Raw genomic sequence first — 8,328 nt, 5'->3', positions numbered from 1 at the left:
CTACATACGAAAACCGTCTCAAAACTTGACTTATAGTAGGAATGAAATTTGACCTTCAAATGGTGATTTTCAAAGTCAAGGGTGTCTGCGAGAATTTTGTTACTATTTTTTTCATATTCAACGCGTGAAATTACATAGAAATACCCTCTTGAATCTTCATAAGAAAAGAGACAAATTTTTTTACATTGTACTTTACGTTGTCTGCGGGGCTGGTCGATATATGGACCAGCAGTCAGGTCAGCGACTCTATCTGAGATATCCAGTGATATTATGTATACATTTTACATATTCTGAGAGGTCGATTTGTACTGAAATTTCCCCGCAGCCTAAAGGTTAAGAAACAATTCCAGCAGCAACAATAGAATAGAAAAACCCACCGATATACATACATACAACTTATACATACAACTTATACATACAACTCAATCGCACGCGCACTTACACTCACCGACGCATTCGCAACACACACACACAGACACACGACGATTCGTGGTATAACGCTCCCTCCTACTCACCGATAATCCCCGATCCTCCCGCAGACGTTCACTCTTCCCCTCGTTCGCCTGTGAACAATCCGCCCCTTTCACCTCTTCGCTCCCCCTCTCCTACGCACTCCGAACCCGCTCATCCCGCAGAAAATCCCGCGGATTTGCAATCCGCGTCGACTCCTCCACCTCCTCCTCGCTCTCTTTCTCCCGAACCATCTACATCCAGAAACGAACCCGTAGATGATGAATCCTCCGATTTGACACGATCAACCACCCCTCCGCTCAATCCTAGATTACAACACTTCCTCCGATTAGCATCCACCTATAAAAAAGCAAATCCGGAAAGAATCCCTTTTATAATCGATCCTCTAACTACAGATCCTTCCAAAATCTTCCGGGTAATAACCACCACGCCAGCCAGAAAACTCCTCCCAGTTAAATTCCCTTATATAGATGATATCCGCTTAGTTCCCGTCCACCATTTTTATACAATACTACCATGATCAAAATATAATCGGAATTTTTAATTTAAACCTCGCGGGCTTATCGGTTTAGAATTCTGTTGTTTGTGTCACGTTGGCAGCACTGTTACGGACACCCATGCAAAGCTTGTGCTTATCAGCTGTTCATTTACCTTTATGACAGTAATTTCTTTACATCAAGTTTTTACGTAGCAACGATTTTTACAATGGATTCAAAACTTGACCAACGTTCTTGCATTAAATTTTACTATAAAAATGAAATTAAGTGTTCCGACACATTAAAAATGTTACAAAAGTGTTCTGGTGACGATACTCTATCGAAAAAACAGGCGTACCAGTGGTATGAACGCTTTAAAAGTGGTCGTGAGGCTGTTAAGGACGATGCTCGGGAGGCCATTGACATCGAAACCTGATGAAAACGTCGATGAAATCCGACAACTATTGATCGAAAATCGCAAATTGACGATAAGGGAGATAGCTGAGACCACCAACATATCATTCGGATCCGTACGCGAAGCTATCCGCAAAAAAAGACCTGCTTTGTGGAGCAACAACTCGTGGATTCTCCATGACGATAATGCGCCATCTCATAATGCGTTGATTATTTGTGAGTTTCTCGTCAAAAACAACACCAATACCATTCAACAACAGCCCAATTTACCTGATCTGGCACCATGTGACTTTTTCCTATTCGATCGACTCAAAAAACCACTACGAGGAACTCGTTTTGAGAGTGTGGAAGCAATAAAGCTAAAATCGTTGGAGGCACTAATGGCTATACCAAAAACCGACTTCCAGAAAAGCTTCGAGAGGTGGATCAAACGCTGGCACAAGTGCATCGCAGCCGACGGGGACTACTTTGAAAGGGACAACTTGAATTTTGAAGAATAAACATGTACTTTTTTTTTATGAATAAATTCCGGTTGTTTTTTGATCATGGTAATATTCCCTCCAAGTTCCGCAAAAATCCAGGAAATAATAGAAATAGACCTTGAATAATTCTTATCCCACGAATCGCGGCGTCTTAAACATGCTACCGACACAGTTACACCTGTGAAACCTCGCCGGAGGCCCCTCACACACATCGCGTCACGCATACACATATATATATATATTCCCCCTCTCTAGTCTCCGAGCGATGACCCTCCGTTTCGATGTAAAATTCGCGATACCACATTTATCCACACAAATACACATCTCAAAATTGTAATCCTAACACCCATTAAATAAATAAATTAATATCATTTGTATCATAATTTCTCCGTTTAATTAAGACGACCTCTCATCATTCCACATCCTCAATTGATCGCACGGTCTCGTCCTTAGTCCGTGGAGTTAATTCTCCAAACTTGAAAAGAGACCAAAGAGTAAGTGTTCGCTAGACAGAGTAAGATCGGCGTACGCCGTTGATCTGTCGACGAACATAAGCAAACTCGCTCGACTCTGTTGCAGCGGGATCGCCAACCTGCTGTGCGGAGATAGACAGAGAAACGACAGCTCTCTGTTACTCCACCATAGCCCGACCGTAACCGTGGGCCAGGACGTAACAATACGGAGCGTACATTTTGAAAATTTTGTGGAATGTTTTGAATTTTATTATGCACTTCACTTTCAAACGGCGTTACAGGTGTCTGTGTTATACTCGCAATTTGAAATGTAGTCGTTAACATGTTCATTACGTTTGCAACATTAACCGATGTCATTTTAAAGAGAAGTGTATGAAGCAATGATCACGGAACTGTTTGAAATAGAATAGTGATCTCTTGTAGTTGTAAATGACACTGGGAATAAAAAGTTTCTTCGGGCATATTTATATTAATCAAAAGATTATATCAGAGACGCAATTATATCAGAGATGCTTCGCCAAATTCTGTGCTTTGGTAGCAGTGGAGGAGATTCGCACACAGCGTACCATATTCGGTATATGTCCCCGATTCCCTGTATGGTCTGTATCATGTGACTAGTGCCTCACTGTTCGGCAGGTGACCAGTGCGTTGGTGAGCCGATTTTGTCCGATTTGTTGGGCTATCACCTGACGGCTTATCCGGAGGCGCACCCCGGGCACTTACGGGATGAATCAGATCGGAGCCCTCATCTTTCTGGCTACCACGTCTGCATACAATGGTGTACAGAGGTGGCGGTGATAACCGTTGTTTATTTTGTAGTGTATGCAATGTGACCACCTTGACCTGCGGGCAGTGCTTCGCCCGTACGTTCGCAGTGCGAAGTATGAATCGATCGGTTTGATGCCTCACGTGCTGGGCAACCTACATGGCATTTATGCATGTTTATGCCGATTGTCCCTACTGTCGTGCAAGCGATATTTGCAGGGCCTCAGCTTGTAAGACGAGTTAAATTTTGCATCTACCGGAAAGTTTATTTTAATTTTATATGAAATGTTTTATTCAATTTGCATGTATTTGTAATAAATTTTTGAGATGTTATACTAAAAGTTTATGTGTTACTCAATAAGACAAAGAAAGTAAAATTCAGATATGGCATTCAATTTGTGCGTTAAAATTATTCAAATTTTTTTTTGTCAAAGTCTTTTAATTATGAAAATTTATTGCAAACTTCTCACGTATTACGTACATGACTACTCCGCACTGTGCTTACGTGAGTGATACGTGCATAATACATTACGTATACAATATGCACTATAAAAACTGCAAATTAAATATGCTCAATGATCTCTCAAGTCACGTTGCACTGCAACATAAAAATATTCAAAAAATAAAGCATCTATATTTAAAAACTTTTTACCTTTGTCGTAGTATAAAACGCAAGATAGTTCCTTATATAAAAAATGCTAAAATTAAATTTTAGAAACAACTTATTTCAAAATTGTATTAATGTGCGATTACATAGAGATATTCTTACGATAAAACTTTGTACAAATGTATAGATAAAAATTGCTACATGAATGTAGCAATTTTCAGTAGCGGCCTAAACCCGATTTTAAAGAGTGAAACACTTATCATATGTAACACGGTTTTGCGTTTTTCTCGATGTATCTCAAAAACTATTGAAGATATCAAAAAATGTTTTGTACGAAAGTTATATGGTAAGAACACTTCTATTTACCTACATTAATAGAATTGTTATAAAAAATTTTGTTGTATATATTTGTTAAACAATTTTTTTAAAAACTTAGTTTTTAAAAAGTTTAGTAATATAAATAGATAAAGAATGTTTTTCTATAAAAGTTTTGTAGTAACTATGTTTTAATATAAGAGATAAGAATTTTGGTCATGAGAGCCGTTTCACAGGATGTTGAACGGAAAAACCGCGTGTGAATATATGCATACATATATATGTATGTATTTGTCTTCGTGTAAATTTCTTTACACGTTGAATTTGAATTGAAATTTTTTTAATTCTAAAAATCACAAAGGATGCTGGATTTGCATCTCATATGTGAAAGATCCCGAAACCCCCCTAAACTAATTTTTAAAATATTGCGAAAAAAACTCCTCAGTCAGGAGTCGAACCTGGAATCTCCGGCTTTCCGGGCCGTCGCCTTCCCTGTTAGGCCACCGAGGCACTTGGAGTTTGTCTCGCAATACTTCGTACATCTATCGAAGGATAGACCGATAGGCTACTGTAAACGCTTTCTTCCACCCGCGTAAATCCAGCATCCTTTGTGATTTTTAGAATTGAAAAATTTCAATTCAAATTCAACGTGTAAAGAAATTTACACGAAGACAAATACATACATATATATGTATGCATATATTCACACGCGGTTTTTCCGTTCAACATCCTGTGAAACGGCTCTCATGACCAAAATTCTTATCTCTTAGTTTAGAAACTTCGGAGCCGATAATTTCTTAATTGTGATGTTTTAATATCTCTAATCCTTTTCGAGATAAATTAAGAAAAGTAAAAAGCCGCTCTACATATGAGGAATGATTTCACACCCTCAAACCGTTTTTTGGCACAAACAAAAAATAGTTTCGTGTTACGGATGAACTACTTTACATGCACACAAAGTTTCAAAATTTTCTGAATTTTCGGGTTGCCTAACCTTTGTAAGTTAGTTTGAATAAGTAGATACTTTTTACACACACACACACACACATTTATAACATGTTGCACTATGTGTGTGGATAGGTGCGTGGGTGTGTGTAAACTTATCTTTTCTGCTATATTTTGCTTATCTTCTTGCACTTAAGTACGGTTTTTTTCTTGGTCACTTTAGTTTAAATTATTTATTAAATTATTTATTAATTATTTATTAAAATTATTTATTCTTCTACTTTAGTGTACACGTTCATACGTGTGAGTTTTAAAATATGTTCACAACAGTTTTTGTACTAATAGATATGTGCATTATTACTAATGTAATTCAATTTTTGACTTTGTTTTGTATACAATATCAAAGCTCAGAATTGGGGACTTCCGTTTCCGGCAACAAGCGAGTTGGTTGTTGTGGAAAGTGAAGAAAATTAATCTGAGTTTTAGCGTAATAAAGCTAGCTAGTGGTAAGAGAGTGGAGTCAAAGATGACGTCACGCACACAGCGGCGGTTCCGGCTTGTGTGCGTGCCCCCACCGCTCGATGCTCTCGTCGCTCTCTGCTCGATCTTGCAACTCTGAGCAGACTTGCAAACTCTGGCCGGCTAGCAACAAAAATACCGAGGTGGTAGGAGCATGCACTCAAGCGAGAACTTATGGTGTGTGTGCCCCCACTACCTCGATGTTCTTGTTGCTAGCCGGCCAGAGGTTGCAACTCTGACTCTGAGTAAAGTGTGTGAGCGTGGTGGAGAGTAGCTGAGGGGAAGTGAGTGAATAGGTGAAAGTAAAGAAGGGAGAGGGAAAGTAAAAACCGGGGTTTAGGAGTAAATGGGAGTTGGGAGATTAGGTAAAGAAAAGGGTAAAGAAAGAGCGAGAGCGAAAAGCGCAAAATGTGCATAAAGGGCACATTTGAAAGAGAGCAGTAGGCTAGAGAATTCTAGGAAATTCATTAAGGCGGAGAAGCAAGAAGCCTGAAGCCTTAAGCCTTAAAGCGGTGGTGAAGAGAAGGGCATGGCAGAAAGAGGAAAAGAGTTAGAGAAATAGGTGAGAGAGATAGATGGAGGCAGAAAATAGAGAACGGGAAGTGAGAGCTTGCCATTGGATGCTTGGGTGAAGAGGAAGAGGGATGTTGACGAGGGGAAGGAGGGGGAATGGTTATTTGCAAAAAGTAGGAAGACGGTGAGGTTTCCAAAAGAGAATAATAAAGAAGGGGAGATATAGAAAGAATTGGAGAAAACAAAGAAGGAGATGGGGATATATATAGAGAAAGTCCAAAAAATGGAAAAAAATTAGAGAATTGGAAGAGAGATTTTGAGGATAGAGGGGGATAAAATGAAGAAAAGAATGAGAAAGTTGGAGAAGAAGATGGAGAAAAAGATTGTAGGAGAAAGAAAGAAAAAAGAGGAGGAAGGAGAGGGGAAGAAAAAAAACAAGTAGGAAAAAACGTTGAGAATGGTAGAGAAAAGCATAGAGACCAAGGAGAGGGAAGAAAGAAAAAGGAGGAACGTGATAATAAAAGGAGTTCAAAGAGATAAATGTGACTGGAGGTAGGGGGTTGAGAAGCTTCTGAAAGAGATAGGCGCGGAGGTGAAAGTAAGCGATATGAGGAAAATAAATATAGGAAGAGAAGATAGGGGGGAAATGGTGTAGTTAAGGTTCCAGAGGAAGGAGGACAAAAAGAAAGTGTGGGATAAAAAAAGGAGGCTGAAGGGAAGGAAAGTTTGGATTGAGGAGGATCTGTCGTGTAAGGAAAGGAAGGTTAGGAGGAGGTTGGGAGTGATAGCAGCAGGAGAGAGAACAAAAGGGAAGAAGGTTTGGGTGGAAAATGGCAGGATAAAGATTGAGAGAGTTTGGTGGAGATGGAAAAAAGAGAAGGCGGCCCTGGTTAAAAGTAGGGGTGAGCACGAAGAGAAGGAAAAAAGAGCGGGAGAAGGGTCGGGTAGAGAGAGAGGAAGATACAGATAGGGAAGATAAAAAGGGAAAATTGTGGGAGAGGAGAAAGAGAAGACGGGAGTGTGAGGGTAGCGTTTCGGAATGTGCCGGGGCTCAAAAATACGGATATTAGTTTTTGGCAAAAGTTGAAGGAATGGGACGTGGTGATATTAATGAAAACCTGGATAGACAAAAAAAGGTGGGCGGAAATTGTAGGAAAGCTGCCAAAGGAGTTCAGCTAGGAGGTGCAGTGGGCCGGTAGAAAGAATAGCAAGGGTAGGGCTATGGGAGGAATTGCTAAAAGAAGTAGGAGGCCCCGGGGGGGACGGGTAGGTCCCTGCGACGCGATTAGAACTTGGGAGGGATATAGACTTAAACGCAAAAGATGGGAGGCCGTTGTTGCGGGATCCTACCGGTTTTTGGAGGGCCTTTCAGCAGCGTTTCCTCAATAAACAGGGATCCGCCTTCCCCCTCGTATAAAAACTCGGAGGCGGGGACACGGGTAAGGAAGATGGATAGATGCGGATATCCCGGAATATGAGACTCCGACGTCACACACCTGCCAACGAGGGTGCGCACACCTCATAGTCTAAAACTCGGAGATGCGATACGGGTGAAGAAAATGGATAGGCACTTGTTTTCCCACCGCGCAAGAGGCGCATGGTGGTGTCGGGAGCACACGTCGAGTGATGCACGGGACATGGGCGGTCTGGCCATCAATACAAGCGTTAGCTGAGTGAGAGCACTGCATCGCTTCATTATAAACTACCGTGATGCAATACGCGTGCGCCTACCATATCCCTAGAAACGTGTTCCGGGGATTGAGGTAGTGTATGTTAGGGTCTTTTGTCGGTGTAGAAAAATAGGGGAAGACATCAGGATGGAGGCCTCTTTCTATAGATAGAGATGAGGCCTGTATCACTTTTCCCCCTCCGAAGGTGTGCCACCTTGTCGTGGTAGAGGGGCTTGAGTGCCGTGTCGATCCGTGTAGCTATGCCGGCGGGAACTTCGGTTCCTGGCAGGGTCTCCCTTGCTGGACAGGTCCACAGGGAGCGGCCAGACCAAGAGCGCAACCAGGCAGGCCGGGCTCGTTAGCCCTGTGTGGGCAGCCGGCCTAGAAGAAGGAAAACTCCAAAATCAAACCACTACTTCTGCAGCAAACATGAGTAGTTTAGAAGAAGACTTACCGGCCCAAAGTAATCGGACTCTTAAGGCCCGTCGTGGGGGTGTTGCCGTCCCAAGCACCCCTATGTCGTCATCGCGCCATGGGCTAACCACTGCCTGCACCGCAGAGACAGTGGCGGAAACAGGTACTACGAAGAAGCGGACATTTTGGCGCTAGGCGCCAAAAAGATGTTCAGAGCGCGTGTCTCTCTCGCGAGGGTGGACGCAGGAGGCGTCGCCCCCAAGG

The sequence above is a fragment of the Pseudomyrmex gracilis genome, unplaced genomic scaffold (assembly GCF_002006095.1).
Source record: "Pseudomyrmex gracilis isolate BER0280 unplaced genomic scaffold, ASM200609v1 scaffold_890, whole genome shotgun sequence".
Classification (NCBI taxonomy): Eukaryota; Metazoa; Arthropoda; class Insecta; order Hymenoptera; family Formicidae; genus Pseudomyrmex; species Pseudomyrmex gracilis.
The sequence above is the reverse complement of the archived record's forward strand: the minus strand, read 5'-3'. Positions refer to the sequence as shown.